Genomic DNA, 25,900 nt, shown 5'->3' on the forward strand with positions numbered 1-25,900 from the left:
GTGTCTCAACTTCTGTTTTTATAGCACCCAGCTGTGACTTAACCTCACACATAGATGGCGTGAGGTGCAACGTGTCTTTTTCCAGCTCAGCGACCCTTTCTGCCAGCGCCTGTTGGTCCGTGCGGAGCAAGTTAACATCTTCTGTGATTGAGCCAATCTTCGCCTCCAAGGTTGTTTTAGTATCGAGTATGGCTTGTAGCACTTTTTCGAATTGTGCTGAGTGCGTTTGCAATGTCCCTTCCATTTTCTGAAGGGCTTGATATGTGTCTGAGGCCCCGGAAGATAGAGGCGGCGTAAGTGGAGTCCATGGTTCCAGGGGGCGCTCGTGGAGTTTTTGGTTTTCCCATTAGGTGTTTTTTATGCGATGCTGTTGTTGGTCTTTGGATTTAACGTTGCGTTGCTTGATTTTATCGCATTGGCTAGGTACTTTGATGCTGGTGGCGTGATTAAAATGGGACTGAAAGGTTTAGCTGCGCTTCAGCGCTTGAGGGTGTCAGGCGGTCCGCTCTTTTCCTACCTCACACTTGCTGGTAGGCGCCTCTTGGGTCAGTCACTTCTACAGTTTGTTGCTAGTTGTGTTCCTGTTGATTTCTTACATTGAAGTAATATTATCTTTTCTCTGGTCTTCCAACTTGGCTTATCTTTTCTTTGTTTGCCTCTAGTGTGATGGGCTGTTTTGTTCCCTTGTGGCTACAGCCACTGGTGGTTAAAGCCTGGGCTAGCCTTTCAATTGTCCTTATTTCTATATGACTGGTAGCCACCTGGTTATCGCCCTGGTTAAATGATAGCCCACTAGTTTTTTAGGGGAGTACAGGAGAGTTATGTAGTGCCTGTGCAGCCGTCGTATCCACTGCCGGCCGCAGTATCAATGGAGCGAGGCCCCCGAGGCAAAGCAGTAGAGCAAACAAGCCGCCACTTACCGCCTACGGGGATCCCCGACACACCGCACGGTCGCGGCTCCAACCGCACCTCCTTTTTAGTGCAGTCAGCGTTCGGTCTCCGCCCAACGTGGTCGCGTGGTGGCAATGGCCGCTCCGAGCGCTCCGAGCGCTCCACAGATCAGCAGCGAGCCAAGCGCCCGAGGCTCTCCGAGAGCATGTCAACATATCCTAGGGCCTCCGACAATGGCAGGAACTGGGGCAGAGAGAGTCGGGTATTTCACTTTTGCTCACTACGAGCCCTGCTTTCTGCCTCTCGCTCCTCGCCGAGGGCTGAGGGGAGGCTCAGACCACCAGCTCCTGCGTGGAGGCCGATCGCGGCGGGCCCGCAGCACCTGCGCGTCCGTGGCCCCCGGCAGTGCCAGTAACCTGCGTGCCAGCCGGCCAAGACCCCCGTCTCCGCTCAATGCGGTCGCGTGGCAGTAACGGCCGCTCCGAGCGCTCCGAGCGCCCCACAGAACAGAAGCGAGCCCAGCGCCCCAGGCAGCTCCCTCGCCGCTCCGCTCGCCGCTCCGCTCGCCGCCGCCCCCGCCGCGCTGGTTTCGCGGCTGGGGGGGATGGTTCTCGGCCCCACAGCGGGTCAAGGGTCTTTGTAGAGGATTATTATTTTAGGCCGGGTCGGAGCTGCGATTTATGCGTCCGATCCGGTCGCCATCTTGAACACGCCCAATTTAATACATATTATAACCATAGCAAGGATGGGTATAGACGTGGGTGTCTATCTTTAGAAACGAAACACATAGTAAACACAAGAAGACCATTCCTGTGGTGCTTACCATCTCTATTTACAGACTAGAAGTCAAATTGTGAGCTTTATGGGTGCTTATTCCTTTGATGGACAGTATCCAGGATTTTCTTCTGTTTTTCAGAACATCACTGTCATGCTCACACAAGAATTATTGCCTACAGAAGCTGCTCTGAAGTTTTTAGTCACCCCGTAGGGAAACAGCCTGGTTAGTCTGATTTTAAAATATTAGTTATTAGTTATTGGTTGTCAGAAAGACTCAAACTATAAGAAGGCTATTTGAGACTGTTATTGGAGAAAATGGAACAGATAATGGTGTTTGATTAGTTAGGGAGTCAGTTCTGTGTGTCAGGGAACAACAATGATCACATCTCTAAATCACGGAATTCCTTGACCTCTTCCACCAAGGGGCCTGAGGGACATTGCTTTAAAATAGATGCAATGTCAAGCTTTTGGCATGTTATCAAAATAAACATATTCGTCAATCAATTAACAACTAATAAAAATTCACAAAATTGCAAAATGCAGCACACTTAGAAAGAGGAAACAGTGAAGAGATATAAAGATATTTCTCCTCGTTGCATCTCTGGTGGGAAGGCATGCAATTCGAATGCACTTCTAAGTGTACAAGCGTGGGTAAATCTGGTAATGCTTCAAATTATATGGGTGGTGCATGGGAACACCCGTGCTCCACCTATGTAATGCCTCCACAACAAAGTGTAAAGCAAGGCACCGACTTATGCTACCTAGCATTACACTATATCTACCAAGCCAGGTAAGGTCATGTGGGATGGTCTTGCGTGGCTTGGTGAATCTAAATCTTGGTTTTGCATCACCCTTCATTGTCTTGTGTGGCACACACACAATGCAAAACTATGATAAATCAGACTGTAAATTTGAAAAGGCTACGGGTGGTGGGGGAGGGGATAGAAAGGGAAGCTGGAGAAGGCAACAACAGTGAATGGGAGGGTGAGTTGAGGCAGGGAGCAGAAGGTTGAGAGAGGGCAGCAACGTTTGAGGAAGACGTACACAAGCAAGAAATCAATGCAAGAGGTGAAGCACACAATGGCGAGCATAACATGGAGGGGGTGAGGAGAAGTACATGGGTGAGAGACAGCAACACAGAGTGAGGCGAGGGGAAGAAAGAAGCACATGAGGGAAATAGGTGGAAAACAGATGCACTCCCATGGAGTGCTTAACAAAAAAGAAAAAAATTGTGGCTGAAAAGTAAGCATTGGATGGACACTAGTAATTAATCAATGTACTGGGGAAGGACAAACAGAAGGAGTGGAAGATAACCCCTCCTTCCCCCAATCTAGTACAAAGCAATAAAATGAGAGTGACAATAGAGCTAAACAGTGGTAATTAATGGACAGGCTCTAATCCCACTGTAAGCTGTCAATAGGCCTTTCCGCAAACCAGACAGCTTGCAGTATCTGATAGGTGAGATCTAGAAAAGGAGTAGCCTCATCAAAGAAAACCAAATGAAACCACGTCAGCTCACTATATGAGCAGCAGCAGTCCCACTAAGCCAATTTGAAGGCCCTGTAAGCCCATTGGAACCCAATATATGCAATTTAGTCTACTATTGCCCCTGGAGGAACCGGGAACATGCAGTTAAGCTAAGAGACTGAGGGTCCACCTGAAGCTGAGGCAAGTCTCCATGAATATTGAGAAATTCGTCTAATCATACGTCTCCCTGGAGAGAGAATGCAGATACCAAGGCGGTCCCTAAGTCCCCTGAGGGTGTGTGACCACTTGTGTTGTGGCAGCCAGGAGTGATTATTAGGCAACATAGTATAAAAAACAAAGGTTTTTGTCCAAGGCTGTAAGTCTTAGTTTTCGATTGTGAAAAGCTACATCAAAGCTCATATACTTAGACTGTGTATTTTGCAAAAAACATAATTCTGAATGTCTGTAAAAACTAGCCTGTCTTTACAAATGTTGTAGACCTATTATTGTGACTGTGAATACCTATCTATGACAAAGAATGTTGTCCTCATATTTTTTTAATGAAATGAAATGAAATGACCTGGTATGTTTCAGATAGGCACGCATTGGGACAATATTCCAGCATGTATTGCTGTTTTGAGGTTTAGAGCTTGCCAGGGCAAAAAAAAATTCATTTGGGTAACTCATACTGTGAGGTCTACACCACTATGTTTAGGGGGGTGGTTGCCCACGTAACTTTTCCCTTGGGCAGTTATTTTACAGAGTTCCTTCAAGAGGAGTGGCAACTGGTGCTTTAACATGTATATGTTAGTATTTGAAACTTTTCGAATTTTATTGAGTTGGTTGTGTGTTAAAATGTTTTCTTTGTGAAAGAGAAAGCAGTAAATGGACTGATGCATTAAGTGTTTTGTTGGGTGTGGCTTACTTCTGAGCCTGTAACCCACAGCACCCCACTGAGTCAACCTTCGACTGCTAGGCCTCACCACCTTCAGTGTCGAGTCATTTGGTGTCAGTGCTATGGAGGCCCCAGGACATGCAAAGTAAAAGACGCTTCTTGACCAGGCACCGTAACCTTCAACTTGATTTTCACCTTGAGATAATTATGAAGTGTTTTCTTAATGTGCTAACTGACAAACTTCACTCAATTATGGTTTCTGTGTGATGGCTAAATTGGTCAATTAATCAATCAAACAGGATTTGTAAAGCACGACTAATCACTCTCAGGGGTATCCAGGTCTCAGTGGCTGATTCGAATAGCCAGATTTTGAGGGCTGTATGGAACTCCAGATGAGAGGTGATTGTCCAGAGATGTGTGGAGAGATTGTACCAGGTTTTTGCTGCTATGTGGGGGAAGGCACGTCCTCCATTTCTGCTTTTATGGATGCTAGGAGTGTAGTCTTTCTGACGGTTGTTGGAAATTCAGGCAGTGATTAATGTAGACAGTGCTTGGTTGTGTAGAGCTTTGTGTAAGTGGGTCAGTAGCTTGAATACACACCTCTTCTGTGTGGGAAGCCAGTGGAGTTGCCCGAAGTGTGGTGTGTTGTGAGATTATTGGGGAAGGTCGAGGATGAGTCTAGCTGTGGCATTCTGTATAATCCGAAGTCTATGTAGGAGTTGCAAGGTGATTCCTACATAAAGGGTGTTGCCATAGTCTAGTCGACTGGTGGTGAGGGCCTGTGTCTCTGTGCGTCTCATGTATGGGGGTAGTCACTTGAAGACCTTCTGTAGCTTGCACAGTGTGAAAAAGCTGGCAGAGGAGAAGGAGTTAATCTGTGATTCCATGGTGAGCCTGTTGTCAATGATGATTCCAAGGTTTCTGGCATGCTGGGAAAGAATGGGTGCAGGTCCTAGTTCTGAAGGCCACCAGGAGTCATTCCATATGTTGTTGTTCTTGCCGAAGATCATAACATCTGTCTTGTCAGTGTTTAGCTGTGGAAGTTGTTTTCAGTGGTGGTGGGGTCATCGGTGACAGTGAGCAAGAGGCTGAGTTGGGTGCCATCAGCATAGGAGATTAGGTTGAGGCCACAGGATCTGACGATGTTGCCTAGCAGGGCAATCAATATATGCGTCAAAATGCATGGGTCAGAGGGATGATGCTTGGTGGACCCCGCAGGTGATGTCTTTTGGTTTGAAGGTGAAGGAGGTTGGGGAATCTTCTGGGTTCTTCCAGTGAAGAAGGAGGTGATCCTAATTCTGCTTTCTTGTCATTTAGCAAGTTTGTTGTTTACCGCCCTTTCTCTTTCACACACAAAAAGAGCAGTTAATTTGGTCGACATCTGCGAAGGTCTAAGATTTGTTTCAAACTATGTGCCCAAAGCTCGAGTTAATGTATTATTGTTTGTCCATGCACGTACAATCCAAAGACTCTGACAACACGTTCCAGAAAGGCCTGCACAACATCTGCGCACACCAGGCCTGACTGTACATGCTTCATTTTTAAAACCGTTTAATTCCTCAAATTGTGTAAATAGCTGTATCTCATCTAAGTGATTTTATTCAATCGTATGTTCTGTACGACTGAAGGCATGTTAATTTGCTGACAAAACATAAATATATGGCAATCGAGGAAACAAAACAAAATTAATATGTGAAGCAAGACCCTTCAATTGTTGAAGAGTTGATGCAATTACAGTATTCATGCATTAAAAAAATATACTTTCTGTAATTAGTATTGTGATCCACCTCTTAAACAATAGTACTACAATGGTAACAATGCGAAAATAGAAAATTTGCTCTGTATGCACTGCTGTTGCTGAAGCTCCTATTCAGACATTGACCCTCTTTTAATTAATTACGACACAAATAAGCTCAGAGCCTCAGTAGTGTGAAAAGAAGTTTGGCCTCAATTAAATATTCCTTCGAAAGGAATCCTGGAGACCAAAAAATTGAATGCTAACGATAACATTACAACAAGCATTTTCAATGCAACAGGGCTCGCATTTGCTCGAGTTGGAGCTATTTGCGTTGTAAACTCCTAACCTAACTTTTCTTGCCACACAAATGAAAAGAAAAAAAACACAGTGCGATCGCGCTATGTAAAATGCAGCGCGATCGCGCTGTGGGGAAATTAACAGATAAAGTAGTCCAGAAACCAGGCTCAAAACATTGAGCCTCGTATGTTTCTAGTAGCTTACCGGTGCTGTGTAGGTGGGCTAAACACCGGAAAAGGCATGACGTATGCATGCCTTTCACAAATGAAAGCAAGCAGATTTTAAAGAGCAAGCCCAGAAACCAATGAAAGAGACTGACGTGACCTGGGCATGGTTTGAAGCCCAAAGAGAGATTACTTTATGGACGGAGCACTTTGCGCTCGCCCATAAAAAGGAGGGATAAACGGTATTACGTTTACATTAGAACAACCGAAGTTAATGACACACTTTTTTATAACAGTAGTTATCCTGTTCCTATAAATATGTATGCTAATTAATAAAGATCAACATTCGAAAACCACATGCCATCCACATAATTATCATGTACAGCAAAGGTACTGAGGTGGGTTCACCCTTCACTGCACAAGTGGCAGACAGGAATGGAATATTTCATTGTGCAAAGAGGCCAATTGTATTTAACAAGCACACAGTCTGACATCAAGTGTACATGAAGTCAAACTTTACAACAAATATATTTATGTAGCTCTGGTAATATATTTTTGTTGCTAATGAATTTTTAAGTATTTACGAGGACAAATACAATATCCCTAACCGTTACTGTGAACATGCTAAGTAATGAAAACTAAAACTCCTTTCTACACGAGAAACGTTTTGTGAAGTTTTCTATTTTCACCCTTCGAGCAGCTTACATAGTTTTCTTGTTACCTCTGCCTTCCCATTGCAAAGTTCCTCTGTGCATTGTGAGCACATTTTCTTCGCATGTTGGGATTATTTTCTCTCTAGCGGAACCTAGCCAACCTGGAAAAGCTTGGAGATTTTTTCTCTGCAATTTTACATTTTGCTTTCTATGCGCCATCATAAGTGGATCAACAGAAGAACTCTGTCGGCCCGATTCACAAATAATGTGTGTAAATCTACACCTGTACACACCTCTTAAGAAAGGATTGAAGATTTAGGAGTTTTTGGAATACACATCGGTTCCCAAAAGTGCATGCATGAAAAGCAACGCCAGACCCATGGTTACAGGAATAACACTGCGAATGTCCCATTATATTTGCCAAATTGCAAAGGTACACTTGTATGCACAGTTTGACTTGGCATTGGGGAAAGGCACCCCTCCCTGAAAATTAACTTATTTTTCTTTTGCCCATGGGGCAAAACAATCCTCTTCCATGGCGCTGGCGCAGAGGGTCTGATTCACTAAGGTAAACTTATATTTGTGGAGTTTTCTGCCCAGGCTGCAGAGTCTCTGGGTGTGGCGAATGCTACACATATAAGTACAGAGAGTGGTAAGTAACAAAACTATGCACGCATGAGTGTAACAGGGGCGGCTCCTCTGTTAGGGCGGAGGATCGTTGCCCCCGTGCCAGCATCAGAAGCTGCAAAACTTTCACAACGTGGGGATAATAAACTATGTTTATTTTGCCCTCGTTGTGAAGGAGGAGAGGCATCTGGGATGAGGCGCAGTGTATGTATGGGGCCCACCAAACACACATGCGCAGTAAGCTCTCTCCAGCACAGCAACACAATTGACAGGCTGGAGAGAGCCTGCACAGGGTCCCAGTCTTCCTGGGAGCGCCCTGGCTGGGCACTCCCAGCCAATCCTGATGCTGCTCTACTTCTGGATGAATGTGCACTTTACAAACACAAATGTTATGTTATGTACTTCAATTGACAACTTCTGAAAACTAGTTAGCAGGTAGTGGCTTTTTACTGTAAGTAATTTTTGTTATTGTCACCTGATTGGTAATCATCATCATCATCATCATCATCATAAACCAGAGTTTCTGCACAATTATTGCAAGATTATGCAAACCTTTTTCATGTGTCTGAGCAGGGTAATTAGTTTTCAATTTAAATGAGGCTTTCATTGGGTCTTGCTTGTGTAATCAATATTTGTGTGCTTTCTGCTAGTACCCAGATATGGATCTTAGCCCCACAATTTTCATCTGAAATCTGTCATAATTTGAGCATTAAATGGAGTTATAGTTTTTATTTATTTACTGAGGTTTATAATAAAACCTACACATCCTACACATTCCAAAATGTTAATCCCTTTAGAAAGTTCATAATTTAGCCACCTTGTTTGAACAACTCTTACAATTTTTTTTTTAATTGGGGGAAGAAAGGTGTAAGTATCTGCAACCATTTTTCTGCACTTCAACATGTATATTTAGTCTGTCTCACTTAAAAGAAACTCTAATATTAGGAAATCATGTGTTAGGATTTTGGCCCTCATTATGAGACTGGCGGTCATGAGACCGCCAGCCCTGCCATGGCAGTCCTACCGCCGCAGAGCCGGCAGTATGGATCGCCACATTAGGAGTGGTGGGGCTTGGCAGTCATCAAGCCTCCAGAACGGCGGTGGGGAGCACCTCCAACCTGGCGGCAGGCATCAGCTTGCAGTCTGGATTACAAGGTTGCACATCGCCAGGCTTTTTGTGGCAGTCACCCCGCCACAAAAAGCCTGGCGGTTATGCACCCAGCAACAGGAATCTTCATTCCTACCACCGGCACACACACACACAAACAAATGTCACCACACATGCACACATCCCTTCACCCGTCCACACACTCACAGGCACCCCACCCCTTCACGCACACATGCATTCACATACACACCAATACAGCATATGCATACATGCACTCAGAAACCCCACTCACTCACTATCATCAACACAGACACCCCCACTCACATTCATCAACACAGATACCCCACTCACTCATATTCATCCATACAGACACCCCATACACACACACACATACACTTGCAAACATGCACACATACAGCACCCCCTCCCCCTTCTGCAAACACACACACACGCACCCAAACACACCACAGACACCCTGCCCCCATCTTCAGACACCCACTTACTTCTTCCGTCGAGGAGGACGCCCGGGAGGGGATGGGTCCTGGCAATCTTCCCTCGCCACCATCATCATGCCAGCAGGACTCCGGCAAGCCATATCAGGGCTTGTAATACGGAGGGTGGAGTCCTGCTGGCGTGGCGGTGCGGGCGAGGGACCCGCCTCTGCAGCACTGACCGCCAGCACGACTGCTGTCTGCTTTCCACCTCAGTAATGGCAGAAAGCATCTAGCACTCCTAATATGGCAGTCGTCAGGCAGGTTGGGCTTTGGCGGTCAGTTGAATTGACTGCCAAAGTCCAAATGAGGAGCTTTATTTTTAAACAATATCTTAAGGGAAACCATTAAATAACAGTGTGTTTTGATTAGCTTCACGAAAAATGTTTTCAGTTGAAAATATTTCAAATGATTTCATGTACATATATGGGCTTCCACTTTAGTTATCAACTGTGTGTTTGAGCACGGGTGCCAATCGTTTTCACACCAACAGACCGATTTATGAAAATAGTGATGCAAACCTCTGTGCAATGTCTCAAATTGGGATTAACTCTCCAGTGCAAATCATAATTTCCGCTGCTTTGCACTATTTGGGTCAAAGGGGCATCCCATTTTCATTATGTAGGAGTTCCTATCCAACCATCCATGTGTATTACAAGAAAACTCCTAGCTACTAAAATAGTTAAACAAGGCTTTATGTCAAATATTAATCCCTCCACAAGGCAAGTGTGACATTTGAGAACAATTTTCGTTTCTCAAAACTTTTTTCAATTTGTATGTATACTCTAATAATTTGGAGCACACATACAAAGTTCGAAAATGTGTAAATTGTACCTAAAAATAGTATGTTGTGCTGGAAGGCTACCCTTCCATTACAAAACCAATGCTAGGCATCACTGCCTCATCTGTGCACTGATGTGTAAGGGTGTGTGCGTGGAGCAAACAGCCTACTGTGTGCCATTGGTGTGCCATTGATAGGCTGGGGAGCAACAATTCTCTTTGTAGATATGATGATGCCCTACTCTCTTTCTTTAAGGCAATACGGTAACTTTTGTTTGTTTGTTGCTGCGCTGTACTGGATGGCCTCTTGATAAATTTGCCCCCAACATTGAAAACTACGCTCTAGCATCGATTTATTAGAAACATTTATCATCCATGCAATTCAGAAACATTTGGATGTGTGGTTTATTTTGCTTGGCATGTTTGTTTGCTGGTCTGCCTCCAGATGTTGCATATTTAGCGCACACTTTCGTTTTTTTTTTTTTTAACTTTATACACTTTATGTAATTGAACACATGAATAACAGGAGCAGAAATATAAGAAGCAGGGCGCTTGCCATTATGAAACTAATTAAGATATCCGATGGTTATTGAAAAGCAGCATTACTAAAGACTTGGTTGCCCCTAACTCCTTGTCCTCACTCTTTGCAATTACATTTACAATATCCATATGATTTTAATTTTTCAAATGCTTTGAATAAATGCTGAACTTTCGTACAGCAAATTAGTAAAGATTGGGAATGTTATAAAATTCATTAAAGTTGCAAGATTGCGTAAGGACGCTTGCCCATTTATTGCTTTAAGTGGGGATGTGTTTGATTCTGTAAAAATAATTGTAAAAATCAACATTAAAGAAGTCAAATGCAAAATCTAAAATCATTTACAAGTCATTGGCTTGTAATGAGAGAAACAGAATACAACTATTCAGGTATGGTCCCTTTACTTATTGATCTAACTAAAGCAACCATGGGTAGAATGTTTGAAGCAAAGAATATATATACAGCTGCATGAACCCCTAATATCATTCTCTGGTGTATTGCAAACTTTGATAGACCTATAAATCAGTACTGCAGCTCAAAGATTGTGATATCCAAGTCTGTGCAAATCCTTATGGCCTGCATGTATTCCTTTTCTAGAATGCTCAAGTTTGTGTCAGGTATATCTTCTTCTACATTATAAAGTTTGTTATGTAAACTCCCCAGTGCTGCAAATGTATGCAAAATTTGAATGTTGGATTTGTGATGGTCTCCTTTTGGCTATCTACTTCTTTTTTTACATACTACAGCTTAATCAGAAAGATTGTTTTGCCACTTTGCTCTGGTTTTTTAGTTGAATTTCCCCTGTGCTAATGGATGGCTGACTGCTGCTGCAAAGTCTACTGACTTACGTTTGCTGTGAGCTATACATATGGCTTGTTTGCTGTAACAAATGTACCTTTTTCTGTGTGGCCTTCACAGATATTTGACCTTTTCCTGAACCCTTTTTTAGCTGGCATTAGGACTCTGTGTCCTGAGACAACTGTGTGTGTGCTCTGGCCCTAAAATGTAGTGGTAAAATTGGTTTACCAGATTTGGCCTTTTTAAATGTCCCACAAGTTGATTATAGGTGGTGCAGAAAATACACCCAAGTGGTTGGAAGTGAAATGTCATGTGTGTGTTTACAATACTACATTTATAAAAAAAATACCTTGGTTTATCAGGAGAATCACTGTTTTCTGGCTGAGTTGGAGTTTAAGTGCACTGCAGTGACACATGGCAGGGAAAATGCCCTTGCCATGTAGGAAAGCCTATTGTTATGTAAATGTAAATTACCCATAAAGTGTACCTTTAAGGTGACCTCACATGAGAAGGTGTTAAATGATAGGGTATTAAATAAATAAAAAATGTTTCGAGAAGGATCATTTTATTACTACCTTAAAAAACATTTTACATTAAAACAGATATCACCGTTGGTGGCGTGTACTGCAATCTCACAGGATGAATAATCCTTGCCAATTTCACACTTACAATTCTCAAATTCTGCTGTAATGATGAGAGTCCACAGAGCAGGTCTGGAACTGAACCAGGTCCATTTACCAGGCAAGTCTTGCAGCCTGAAGCCTTTCTTGCTGCAGGCTGGATTGAGTAGCTAATATACAAGCTTCTTCGTGCCATAGTATGGATGATATTTCTTCAATGGTGCACACTGGTTATTAAGTTCTGGTTCTCATTCGTAAGCTGGGACCAGATGGGATAACCCGTTGAGTGCCATGTACAATACTTCACGCTCCCTGACTGAATACTCTCCTGTGTTTTTTGTTGCTTTCACAACAAGAGGCCTAAGATGCCCTAAGATGGCATCTGAGCTGGATTCCAGGTGTGTCAATGGTAGACACTTTTGCAGAAACTTCAGAACAAGGTCCCACAGCTTCACTCGCAATGTCCCCTCAATGTCGCAGAGGATGTGCGTGGAATACTGTTCGATTTCAATGAGGGTCACTGACTTCTGGAGAAGAACAATGTGGCCTCAACTTCACATCACTTAAACCATTCTTCTTCAAGGCCCATACAAATTGGTCCACTGGGATGGAGCCATTAAGCTGGAGTATGAAAGGCTGGATCTCTAGTGTCTCCTCATTTTCTTTCTTTGTTTTCTTGCTGGTTGGTGACTGCACAGTGTTTGGCACAGGTTGAGGCTGCAGCACATGCTTGTTGTCTTTGCTGGGCAGGACAGCAAAGACAGTGGCTAAGGAAATGCCAAGCTATTCTCCAAGGTCACCATGGAATCTGCAAGCTCTGGAAATATCTCAGTCTTCTCAAAGTGGCATTTAAAGGGCAGGGAGAGGACCTGTGCTGTGTGGTAGGACATAGGGGGTGGCTGGCAGTCTTTCATCAGGTCTGTGCGATGAGATTGTGTGGGTGGTGGCTAGGTGTACTGCTCAGGACAAACAACATGGACAGGCTGGACTGCCTTCAGAAGTTTGGACACTTGAATAAAGTTAAGTCTTGTGTCGATGGGACAGTAGACACATTTTATGGCCAGGGGCTGATATGGAGCAAGAGCATCCAGATAGGAAAAGTCAAGCTCAGTAACTTTTACAGTATTCAGATTGGATTTTCTCTCAGGCGTATGAAATGGACAACATCTCCAAAGTGCAGGGAGGGACGGCCAGTGAACACAACACGGGCTGTTTAAAGTTTGTACTGAATTCTCCACTGATGCTGGGATAGTGCTTCAGCTTGTTAGTCTGAATGAGCTCTGCATGATAAAAGGGAGGCTCAGGCAGACAGACCTTTGTCTGCTTATTGTGGCACAGCCATTCAGCAAGGATCAGGGAGAATTTGAGAGCTGTTGTCCACCAGTGAGATTAAATTGAAAGGCACGTTGGAGACCCAGCGGAGTCAACTTATTGATACACGCACTCCGGAAGATCATATATCATACCAGAAGGGAAACACAGGAACAACATGTTTTCCCCATTCTGCACGGTCATGGCTAGATTACTGCAGAACTCCCCCACTATGTCATCACGATTTCCTGTGGGAATCTGAGTGAGTCTTCTCAGAATTAAAACCTCAATGTTTTTCAGAGATGTTTGGTCCATGGGATGTGGGTGAGTAGTTAGCAGTGAAGACCCAGATACATAGGACACTTTTTTATGATGCAAATGTATGATCCAGTTGGAGCTTCCAAGTGTGTAACCGGAGCTGAGCGGTGTGATTTGAACAGCGCCAAACAGTTAAATTTTTTCAGAATACCCCACCAGCTAGATCTTGCTCAGTGCCGAATTCACCTCTTGCATGGTTTAGTACTTTCTCCATTGCGCTACCTTCACTGCATCCTTAAAAGGGGCAGGAAGAAACCTCTGTAATTTCTTATTCTTCCACAGGGAGGTATCTTGATTCTTCGGTACTTGTTCAGTGAAGCTCACCAGTTCTTCCATCAGACGTCTGGTGATCTGGACTGTGGCCTAGACATTTCCGCTGAATCCAGTGTGCTCAGTGATATATGACAGGGCCATCATGCAATGATAGTTAGAGAAGAGGATCGCATCTACACTAGACAGATCTATCAACTCTGTCTCAGATGGACACAATTCTGGGACAGAGTCCACAAACACATGGCTGGCAAATTCTTTCAGCCCTTTTTCAAAGAAGGTGCTGCCCTCTTTGGCAATCCACCCAGGCAGCTATGAATGTCTAAGGCTGTGTACAAGAGGCAGTGAGAGAAAATTAAGTGTAGAGGTCATATCCAAGCCCCAGTCAAACATGATGGAGGTTGATTTGAACTTGAGGACATTGCATGGTAGCATTGGGTGCCCGGACAAGCAATACGATTTCATGACTTGCACGGGTGCCACCACTGTCACTCCCACCAGCAGGAGCAACAGGCGCAATGAGCAGGATGATTCTCCCCTATAAAAGCCATTTACCTACAGTGAGACCAAAATGCAATGCCATAAGCCACATTACATATAGGGATTAATGTGCTCTTATAGTAAAATAAAACTGTAAATCTATTTCACTGAGTAGGCCCTCAATGGGTCTAGATTGAATTAAAATCTTTATTTCTTATTTTCGCAATTTATTTTTAGAAAAATGCTTCAAAGTGAAATCAGATGTTTGATAACATAATTAGAAAAGTAATTATCTGAAGTGTGCTTTAGGGAGCCTGTGCCAGAACTTGCTTAATGTCAGTTTTGCCACTCATCACACCACCAGAGCTGGATTAAATGTTGTTAGCTAGGAGGACTGCTCTAGCTGACCCAGAGCCCAGGAAGCCCACATGTGTGTTAAATGTTGACCACTTAGCAGGGGTTCGCTATACGGTAGTTGACAGGATCAGTTATAGCACTACCTCTTTTGACTTGGTTAAGGCAGGGAGGTTATTTCTTATTTATTCTTAGGACCCTCCAAGCAAGCCAGGCTCTAGTCACAATAGGAGAGAGAACCAGTCTTAACCTTATCAGATGAGAGGAGAGATCATCTAAATAGGGCAGTGGTTATAGAGCCAAGAACAGACCTGGATTGGCATGTCAGTGGCAACTGGGTTCTACGATCCTGAAACAGGGACTCCTGAATAATAGTATAGTAAGGCAAAGAGGAAGTGTTGCAAAGGGAACGTCAGGAGCTGCAAAAAACCATGTCCCTTTGGAGAGTCTGCCTGAAGAAGAAGAAGACTCCTGACTCATACCTGCTAGAACAATAGGACTCACTTAAGGACTCAAGCACTCAAAGACGTCTGAGTCCTGAAGGGACCCAGAGACTGCAACTGCTTTTCATTGATCAAATGGTTTCCATCCTGTTTGCTTTCTTCAGGGACACAAAAAGCACAAGGACTCCTGATTCTTGTAGGACACAGCTGACCACAGTGAACTAAACTCTCCAGGATACTTGGCTGTAGAGACACCGGTTCCTTAGAAGCAGCCTGTCCAGAGAAGTTAGTGGGTATAGGGTTGACCAGGAGGTACTTTTCCAGAACATTGACAAATATGTGACTTTGTAATTTTGTCCACCTCCAGATGACCAGACCATGACAAGGTTCTGAGGATTCCTGTGGGAGGTTCCCCCCAAGGAGGGTAAGAAAACCTGATTGATCTCATTTAGAGCTTTTTACTCTGCTGAAAACTGATTTAGCAGGACATCATGGAGAAGGCATCTGGACATCATGGAGATCTGCCTGGCTACAACTTCCAGCATTACCCTGCTGATGGATTTTGACTTCCAAAAAGTGACTTTGTCTGAAGGTAAAACCTTGGACTGGGAAGTGGCCGCACATCTATCTGACTCTGGAAGCAATTCAAGTAGCTATGAAATCTTGCTCAGATCCTTTGGTGCCAAAAACAATGTCTTCAACAGGAGCTCAACAAGAGCTTGACAAAGGCACATCTCACTTTAGCGGATCCTCATGGCCACAGCTTTGGAACTAGCACTGCTGCAAGTTTTTGGCTTCCACTTTAAAGACAAATTTTGTAGGTAAAAACTTTGATCCTGAAGACCTGCTTGGTGTATTTAACTACTGATCCATTGCAGTTGGCCTTCAATGGCAACTAGGTCCTTAAAGTTAAAAAATCATATATCTGATTCCCCTAACCTATTTTAATGAACTTGGTGCCTTTTAGCTCGAAATTTTATGTTGTGTTTTTTACTTTAAAATTGTTGCTACTGTTTGAAATTAGCACACAGTTCCATCTGGGTTGCCAATGCAATAATGACCAGGGATTGAGCAGCGATTCTTTTACAATCATGTTTTGGACTAACCATGAGAAACTATTGAGTGTGTAGGAGTTATCACCCTCCTACATTATTAACACTATTACTGATATTTCCTTGTGAGAAGCTGCAATTTTGGGCAGCAGTGGGGTGCTTGCGTTTGCTAAGATCTGTACACTGATTTGCTCTGTGCATTGAACACAGGTGCTAACTGTTTAAAGGTGGCTCTATTGACACATATTGCTTCCTGAGCCTGGTGGAGCATGTCTGTAGCTCTGACTTGTGAATATGACTGCATTGAAAGATACTAGAACTCTGAGAGGTGAGTGAGCTTTATGCCTGACCTTTCCATGAGTGCTCAACCCTGAGTCTTCCTAAATTTACGCAACCGGGATCCAGGCTGGTTCCTAATGATGAACCCATATTGCTTCCAGGCTGAGACCAACTGAGGGTCCTTATGGTGATCCGTGCCTGCCAGTGTTTGGGTGGGACTCTGGTAGTCAACATCAGCACCTGTAATATGTGAGTTGGTTTGTCCCTCCTCAGGCTTTAGCCTGTAGCATATTTTGGTGATGACTGGCACCTTCTGATGCTTTTGTGGTGATATACATCCTACTCCGCATCTCAGCTACTGTATGTTAATTAATTATTATGCCATTTCACATCTATCAAAGTTTGTTATTTCTGAAGCAGTAAGTGGGTAGTTTCTTGAGTCATTTGAACATTTCCAAGTGAAATGAGTGTTTTGCACTGCATGTAACAGCACATGTGGAGAAGTGTGGCACAATGATTAGAGCGGCAAACCCTTATGCAGAGATCTGGCCCGGGACCAGGGTTCAATTCCCGCCTGGGCAGGTCTTGGGCTCAATTCCCTTGGACCAGATAATTCTTGCCTCGGTGCCTAATCTAATTAATGGGTCCCACTCCGTAACTCTTGGCAATAGCTTTCTTAATCTCCACAACGGCCCTGACAGTGATTGGATGCCTGGCTCCACCCTGGAGGTTGCCCAGGAGTGGGTGCCTCTAAGGGAAAAGCCAGGAGGGGTTCCACAGCGGTATGCGTACAGCGCCTTGAGACCCTAACGGGTGAGTAGTGCGCTATACAATTGCGAAGTTTACCTTTACATATATTACAGACAAAACTATTCCTTTCTCTGTCATTTCTTTATCTTTGTTCATAGTAGGCCATTTATTTGGATTCCAAAGACCCTTCTCTTTAGTTTACTACGGGCAGACCATCATGTTAGGTTTTACTTACCAGAACTCCCTGCCTTATAGCCCTCAGCTAGTCTTTTAATCATTGTGAGAAATTGGGTTGTTGGTTGATTGGGGTGTGAGCCCTGGTCAAGCAACAGCCACACATCCTTGCAGGGTGAACCACAAAAAGTCACTCATTTAAACTGTGCTTAACCCTGGGTAGCTTGGCACAAAGAGCAGTCGGGCTAAACTTAGAGGAAATATGTTAAGACACAATACAATAAAAATCCAAGACTAGTTTAGAAAAATATGGTACATTTTATTACGTTTGACACCAAAAACCATCAAAATCCAATTGGTAGAACCAGAAAAATGATTTTTTAAAGTTTAAGGTTCAAAATGGTAAGTCCTCAGTTTGGGAAATGGACCTCCTGGATACCTTCACCACCACAACCAAGGGTCCAGGAGTGGATGGAGACCTCTTAGGGGTTGAAGACTTACTCAGGCTGGGTCCAGGTGTGAGTTAAGGATGGTGGAAGCTATTATGTCCCTGTGGCTCTGAAAAGGAGGCCAGCAAAACTAGCCCTTGGAGTCAATTCTGGAAGTCCTGGGTGCAGATGAAGATGCAGGGCTATAGAGCAAGGCTGGCCTCTGAAGGTTCAAGGCAGGCCTCAGGTAGCAAAGCCGTCCTTTCAGGTTCAGAAATAGTCCGGCAGAGTGCACAGCAGGCCATAGCAGCAGGCAGTCCTCTGAAAGTCCTTCCGAAGGTCCAGTGATGAACTGAGGAGTGGGTCTGAGAGCCCTATTTGTATACCCTGGTGCCCTGCCATTGGAAGCTAGGAGAAGATTCTAGAAGGGTTATTTCAGGTTCCAGGTGTTTTCTGCCTCCGCTGCCATGCCTCCTACCTGGCACCACTGAAAGAACAGAGGTTAAGCGTATTGTGTGGTGGCAGAGCGCAGCCTATTTTGGTGCAAATGGGGCTGTGCTTAGCTCTGCCCCCCCATCAAGTCAGTTAATGGCCCGTTCAGGGTCTGCTAATCCAACTGTTGTGTGACTGGAGTGAATTTACAAAGTCTCAGCTGTCAGTTACACCCCGTCATTTGACCTTAGACTGCCTAAGGCACAGAGGGCTGAGCACAGAAACTTTCTAAAAGTAGCATTTTCAATCTTATAATGATAAATCTGACTTTACGATTAAAGAAGTTTATTCATTACAAGTTCGTAGATACCAAATGTGAACCATTTATCACCTCTGGTTCAGGAATTACAGCTTATGAGATATAGTAGGGAACCCCCAATGTTATCCTGTGGGAGGGGTAGACTTCACAGTAGTGGAAAACGAACTTGGGACTTTTTCACTACTGTGACATGTAAAACCTAAAAGTATATGTCCTACCTTTTAAATACACAGCACTCCTGCCCTATGGACTACCTGTGACTTACCTTAGGGGTGACTTATATATAATAAAAGGAGAGTTTAAGGGTTGGCAATGGGTTTTAGCTGCCAGGTCAACAATCACAGTAGTTCACTGCCCGAGACTGCAATAGCAGGCCTGAGACATGTTTTAAATTGCTACTTACATGTGAATTAAATATACCAGTTAGGTATGTGCCAATCAAACCATGTTTAGGGGAATGAGCACAAGCATTTTACACTGGCTAGCAGTGGTAAAATGCACAAAGTCTTAAGGCCAACAAGCAAAAATCCTGCAAGAAGTAGGCGGAAGAAGGCATAACGTTTGACGGTGACACTGTAGAGAGGGCCATTTCCAACAATAATTATTACCTTTTTGCCTTTTTTATGCTTGAGTATAATTTTACTTATGTCTGACATCCATTTGTTACATAGGTTCACTTGTCTAAGCAGATGAAATTTCTGTAACTGATTCAAATCTCCTCATATTTAAAGATTGACCACTTTTTTCTATACTGCTGTTTGGGCCTGGCTATTGTTTTATCCTTTCCCACTGAGTCTCTCATTAATCTGAAGTCTCTGAGCTATCATTCAAAATAAAAGTTATACAAGTTTATTTTTCAACTACGTTAAAAATTGCAAGACATATCTTTGCCAACCTGATCCTCTTCGTCTCCTATTTCTGGTTCTGATGTGTTCTTCTTTTTCCCCTCAACAGTTTTCTCCTCTGTACCCATTGTATGATTTGAGGTATCTTCCACCACCTCAAAAGGTTTACATTCAAATTTATGTTTTTAATATAGTGGAAAGCGTTTCACTTTCGCCGTAGTTAAAAGATCTGTCTTGCTCACTTAGACAATCTGGTTTTATAGATTGTTCTCTGAAAGGCAATTTACACTTAAATGTTGCAAGGAGATCCCAGGTGAATCCAGCTAAGTTTAGTTCCACAGACCTAGCACAATTGACACAGCAGCTAATCATCATTTGAGTATGCTTGGGATGCCTGCCCTTCCCAAATGCCACATTGTAACTGTTCTTCTAATTGTCCAAATATTGATCAAATGTGTGAAATTTTATTTGCATGTTTAAATCTCTCCCAAATCCTAGTAACCTTTACATATTGACAGAAGTATTTTTTTTTTACTAATGGGGCATACAGTAAAAACCATGGAGATAGTATCTGTATCAGAAAAAGAAAACAGAAAAAAGTTGAGGGACAACATATCAAATCCATTTCAGGTAATCATTCACAGTATTAAATATTCTACACTTACTCCCAAAGTTCATTGATACCTATTTATAAAACATAACATTTAAGTATATAGGTTTCAGTCTCTTCTGACCTGGTCAGTGAACTGCTCTGCCTCCTGTAGCTCCACCTCTAGGTAGAGCCCTTGTTCCTCTGAACTCCTGACCCCTTTCAGAAGTTCGAGGCCCTCCTCCACCCGCAGGATTCTGCCTGCACCTCATCCCTGGTGTCTAGTGGGAGAGCTCTGCTTTCCTACTAGGGTGCCCTCTGCCTCTCTCCTCCTTTTCTTAACTTCACTCTCTGTGTGCTCTCTCTTACGTGTCTTCCCCCTTGTGCCCCTTTTGCCATTTGCTCCCCTCAGTGCTCCTTTTGACTTTTTGCTTTCCACTCTTTCTTCACTTTTCCCTCCACTCCGCTCTCTCTCTCTCTCTCTTGCACTTCCCAGTATCTCTCCCCCACCTCAGCTGCCCCTGCGGCACGCCCCCTCCTCTCTCTCATGCAGCACTCCTGCCACTGCTGCCCCCGTGGCCCCACCCCCTTTTTTTGTGCTGTTTTTGCCCTCGCTCCTACCTCCCAACTGTCCTCTCCTTCCCCCTCCCCCTCCCTACTTCATGGAGGATGCTGCGCAGCTGTGCCGCTGGCGTGCCAAAGGAAAGGCCGTCTGCATCTGTCTGCACCTGGACCACGCCGAACACCTGAACCCCTGGTTCTCACCCCCCCCTACCGCCACTACACCCGTCTTTGCTACAAGGCCACCACCCTCCATGCCCTCAACATCGGCTGCTCACCCACCTGCCATCAAGCCACCCCGCAGCTCACCCGTGGACCCTCCTCCTGCCAGAACTGCACCTTCACCAGCCTCCACGCCAACGACCCACCCACCAAGGCAGGGTGCAACCATCTCAGATGCATCCTTCTCAACACCCACTGTGTCTACAAACACGCAGTCGAAATTTGGAATCAACTTAGCTTCCCCAGACGTAGCCACCCTGACCGAGACCTGGATGAACCCCTCCTCACCGCCCGTCATCGCCATAGCCATCCTGGACGGCTACGAGATCATCCGCAGGGACCACTCCAACAAACCAGGGGGACGCATCGCTATCGTCCACAAGAACACCCTCAGGATCACGACCAGCACCCAAGACACCCTCGGCACCGCCGAACACCTGCACTTCCAGATCTACACCGACCCAAACACCACCCTCAGAGGGACCCTCGTTTACAGACTCCCAGCCCCTGACAGCAGTTCAGCAACTCCATCACCATCATCATCAGCACGCACGCTCTCGCATCCACAGACTACATACACCTTGGGGACTTGAACTTCCACCTCGAACGCCAACAATAACAACTCTACCACCCTGCTCAACAACCTCTCCAACCTTGACCTCAAACAGCTCTTCATGACATCCACCCAATCTGCAGGACACACGCTCGACCCCATTTTCTCCGCCAGGTAACACGTCTCCTTCAGCCACACCACTGAACTCCACTGGACCAACCGCCACTGCATAGACTCCTCTTTTAAGAAACCCACAACACACCATCACCCGCAACGGATTCCCCACTGCAGATGGAACAAGGCCACTGAAGACCAACTGATCACTACCCTCTCCGGAACGCACCTATCGACACTGATACAGCAGCCTACAACCTCAGGCAATGGATCGACGACTGTGCCAACACTTTCACCCCGATCAAAAATCCTTCCAACAGACGCACCGACAGAAAGGCTTTCTGGTTCACTGACGACCTCCAAGAATCTAAGCAAGCATGCCGAAGACTCAAAAAGAAGTGGCACCAAGATCAGACACTGAACAACCACACAGCCTTCAAGAATGCCATCCGCAGACACCAGCAACTCATCCGAAATGCCAAGAAAACCGCCTTCAAAGAATGCATTGAAACAACACACACAGCCTCAAGGAGCTCTTCAACATTGTGAAGGAGCTCTCCAACCCCGGCTTCAATGTCAATGACATCCTGCCATTACAAGACCTCTGCGACTCCCTAGCCACCTTCTTCTACCACAAGATCGCAGAGTTCCATGACAGCTTCAGTACTCAGACCCACCCGTCAACCACCGACACCACAGACTCACCCCCCACCAGCATTCTGCTCTCCTGGACCCACGTCAACAGCAATGACACCATTGGAATCATGAACACCATCCACTCCGGCTCACCATACGACCCCTGCCCTCACCACATCTTCAACAAAGCAAGCGTTGTCATCGCACCCCAAACCCGGAAGATCAGCAACAGTTCCTTTGAGAACTTCCCGGAGAGCTGGAAACACGCCAAGATCAACACCCTCCTCAAGAAACCAAAGGTGCCCCCAAAGGACCTCAAGAACTTCCGGCCCATCTCCCTGCTCCCCTTCCCAGCAAAAGTAATAGAGAAAATTGTCAACAACCGACTGACCCGGGGGGCGTGGCTTGGGGCCGATGGAGCTGCACGCATAGTGTGACGCTCCCGGGCCACGAACCGGGCCCGACGCATGAATCCTGCCATAATAATGACCGGAGGTCTCGAAAATTGAAGAGAAGTGATCGGAGGGCATCCGGCACGGGTGGGGACCGCGGCGCCCCCACTTTGAAGTGGATTTTGCCCGATATTTGCCATGACTGCTCCGCAGCTGCCGCGACCCAAAATGGCGCCCGCGGCAGTGCAGTGAACACATCGCGGCTGCGGCCCTCGGCTGGGGGAGAGCAGCGGACCCGCAGTGGTGAGGACCCACACGGCACCCATCAAAGTGCCCCAGGGGTGCGGGCCCTTTGTCTCTGACAGCAAGAATAAGAATATGAAACGGAGCACCGGCAAACCTTGAGGAACGAAGCGAGGAGTAGATGAGGTGCGGAGCCCCTGAAACTTTGGGTGAGAAAGGGACAGCTCTGACGGGTCAGATCCCCGGCTCCCATAAGGCCAGCGAGACTGTGAAGGCCGCCTGCTGAGGCAGGAGCTAATACCGGCACATTGAGGGGAATTGGGGACCTCATTCTCATACGCCCCGGAGATCCATGATATCCCGCACAACGGCTGCCCGGTTGGAGGGGGGGAACAGGGATACCAGAGCTGCACCCCCCCTTGTTTACCAGAACATTATGCGGATGTCGTTAACTGATGCCCTACCCGAGGTGAGATCTTAGCTCTGCCTTTCTGTATTCTCCGGTTGCTCTAACCGGCGACTAGCACATACATAACTGCGGGGGAACACCCTCGTTGACGAGCTGCCCAAAACAGAGGATATCTCGCAGTGCTTTCCATGTGAGAGAGCTGGGACTGGGGAGAGGAGACACCCAGGTTGGACGACGTTGGCGAACAGTACCACCTTCTACTAATTTGAACGAACATTGCCTATCTGAGGCGAGTTGCTCACCTATTACAATGGTAAAACCCCAAAAACACGACAGGCCGTCAGCAGGGGATTCCTCACTCACTGAGAACCCACCCCCAACACCCGCCAAGGGATTACAGGCGGGACACGAGCAACAAGAAACAACTCTAGACACTGTGCTGCTGGCCATTAAAGAATCTTGCGAAGCACTAGAATGCAAGATTGACAACCTTACCACAGACCTTTCCCTTTTACGAGATGACCACCGTAAACTAAAGGAAATAGTGGGTTCACATGAGAGTACGCTGACGGGGGTTTCAGCGGCTCAAAAAACCTCGTCCTCAGAGATTAAGGACCTGGCCACCCGGCTGAAAACATTGGAGGCAAGGGCGGAAGATGCCGAGAACCGAGCCCGACGGAATAACATCAGACTGGTGGGGGTTCCGGAGGGGGCAGTCTCCATCGCAGCTAATATGGAAATGTTCTTGGAGCAATGGCTTAGAGACACGCTGGCCCCAGAAGGCTTCTAGGCGTTTTTCGCAGTGGAATGAGCTCACAGGGTCCCCAGCGGGCCTCCTCCACCGGGAGCCAGACCGCGGCCGATAATCGCCAGATTACTCCACCATGAAGATAGGGACTACACACTGTCACAATCTCGCCAGCAAGGAGAGATTCAGCTGGATGGCCAAAAAGTCATGATATTCCCTGATTTTACAAGAGAGACACAATCACAGAGGGCATCGTACATTGCAGTAAAGCGCACCATGCGTGAGCATAGTATAAAGTATGCCATGCTCTTTCCGGCTAAACTCCGAGTGGAATACAATAATAGGACCCACTTTTTCCTCACCCCTCAATTGGCGATGGAATGGCTAGAATCACTGAACATCTCCTGCAGAGCAGTCCGCAATCGACCATCTCGAACCCCGGGAAGAAACGTAGTAGATCTCGGAAGAAGACCACAGAGGCGGCCCCATCGAAACAGCAGTCACTTCAAGAGATGCGTGATGCAGTGGAAACAGCAGCAGCGCTGAGTGGAGGAGACTTCCACACGTGTCGGACCCGGATGCTGCATCGGATGTCGATTCAAGCTGCGAACACTCATCAGTGTCCTCCCGAGACACTCTTATCAGCTTACTGCCAATCACCCCGAGAACAGTGGATGAGCTTATATGACCTCACTGAGGTGATGGGCTGGCAAATGAGCTAGAGTCTGTGGGTGATCGTTGCTTTGTTCGGGGGCCCTGCTCGGTCCCACCCATGACTATATGGCGATATGACCCTAGAGGTCACTTCCTAACCGGCACATTCCATGTGGTTGGGCCCGGGGAATGGCCCGGAGCACTACCTCTTGGTCTCTGGCGCACCTCCTTCCAATAGGTTGATAATTAAGATTACTATGGTTGTAATGGTTTGGACGGGGAGAGTTGTAGGTACCGGTCCTGGGGAGAGGGAGTTGCAAAGGGGTTTTGATTTTCTTCTTGTTGTTATAAGAGTATATCACGCACAACTACTTCACGGCCTAGACAGTTCACACCTCAGATTACTGATCTCGAAAGGTACATCCACTAGCTGTAATAGAGCGGCGTTTGCAGGCCGCCTCCACGTGCCTCATTAAACTATGGCCACAGGATACAAGATAATTACATGGAATGTTAGGGGCCTAAATAACATGTCCAAAAGATACAAGGTCCACAATTTTCTTAAACGAAGGGGAGTGCACATAGCTATCTTGCAAGAAACCCATTTGTTAGAGCAGGAGGTTAAAGCCCTGAAAAAGCGCTGGAGGGGACAAATCTTCGCCACTGTCCACTCAGCGTTTGCGAGGGGAGTGTTGATATGGATCCGCCCGGGCGTCCCATTGCAGGTTCTCCATACCTTGATTGACACGGAAGGGAGATATGTAGTGATTTCTGGTAGATTGGACGGGAGGGAGGTAACCCTTGCGGGTCTCTACGCCCCAAACCACGACCAAGGGAAATTTCTAGATCGAGTATCACAGGTCATGATTACGCTCCTCACCAGCACCACACTAATAGGAGGGGACGTTAATTGTGTAATGGATGCCACAATGGACAGATCGCCCCCACCATTGTTGCAATCCACAGTCCATAAAACAGCATTGTACTTTCTGCAGTGGCAGAGGCACTGGCAACTAACGGATTGCTGGCTCAAACGTAACCCCCTTAACAGAGAGTATTCTTTTTACTCAGCAGTCCACGATCTGCATGTACGACTGGACACCTTTTTGGCCTCTCCAGAAGTGCAATCTGCGGTGGCGAAGGCCGAGTATCTTGGCCGCACCATCTCCGATCATAATCCCTTACTAATTTCTTTGACCTGATGTGGCGAGAGACCTTTGATTCCCACTTGGCACCTAAGAGCCGAATCCCTTGAGGACAAAGCTTTTAAGGCTCTACTGAGTACGCATATCACTGACTCCTTTAGGAACAATGCTGAGACTGCTTTGTCTAGATCCATTGAATGGGAATCCTTTAAAACAGTGATTAGGGGATATTGTATTGGCACGACAGTAGGAGTACGTAAGGTGTTGGAGACTGAACTAGACGATCTCGAGGATTCCATTAGAGATCTCGAACGCAAACACCCAGCACAGCCCGA

General features: G+C 45.8%; 1 protein-coding gene and 1 pseudogene across 1 annotated transcript in view; one reads left to right on the plus strand and one right to left on the minus strand.

The window, feature by feature from the left end:
• The window catches only part of TMEFF2 (transmembrane protein with EGF like and two follistatin like domains 2), a 752,439-nt gene that overhangs the window by 280,046 nt on the left and 446,493 nt on the right, over nucleotides 1–25,900 (plus strand). The window lies entirely within an intron of this gene.
• Nucleotides 12,093–14,208, minus strand: LOC138285937 (integrator complex subunit 9 pseudogene; annotated as a pseudogene).

This window comes from Pleurodeles waltl, chromosome 3_1 (assembly GCF_031143425.1).
Source record: "Pleurodeles waltl isolate 20211129_DDA chromosome 3_1, aPleWal1.hap1.20221129, whole genome shotgun sequence".
NCBI lineage: Eukaryota > Metazoa > Chordata > Amphibia > Caudata > Salamandridae > Pleurodeles > Pleurodeles waltl.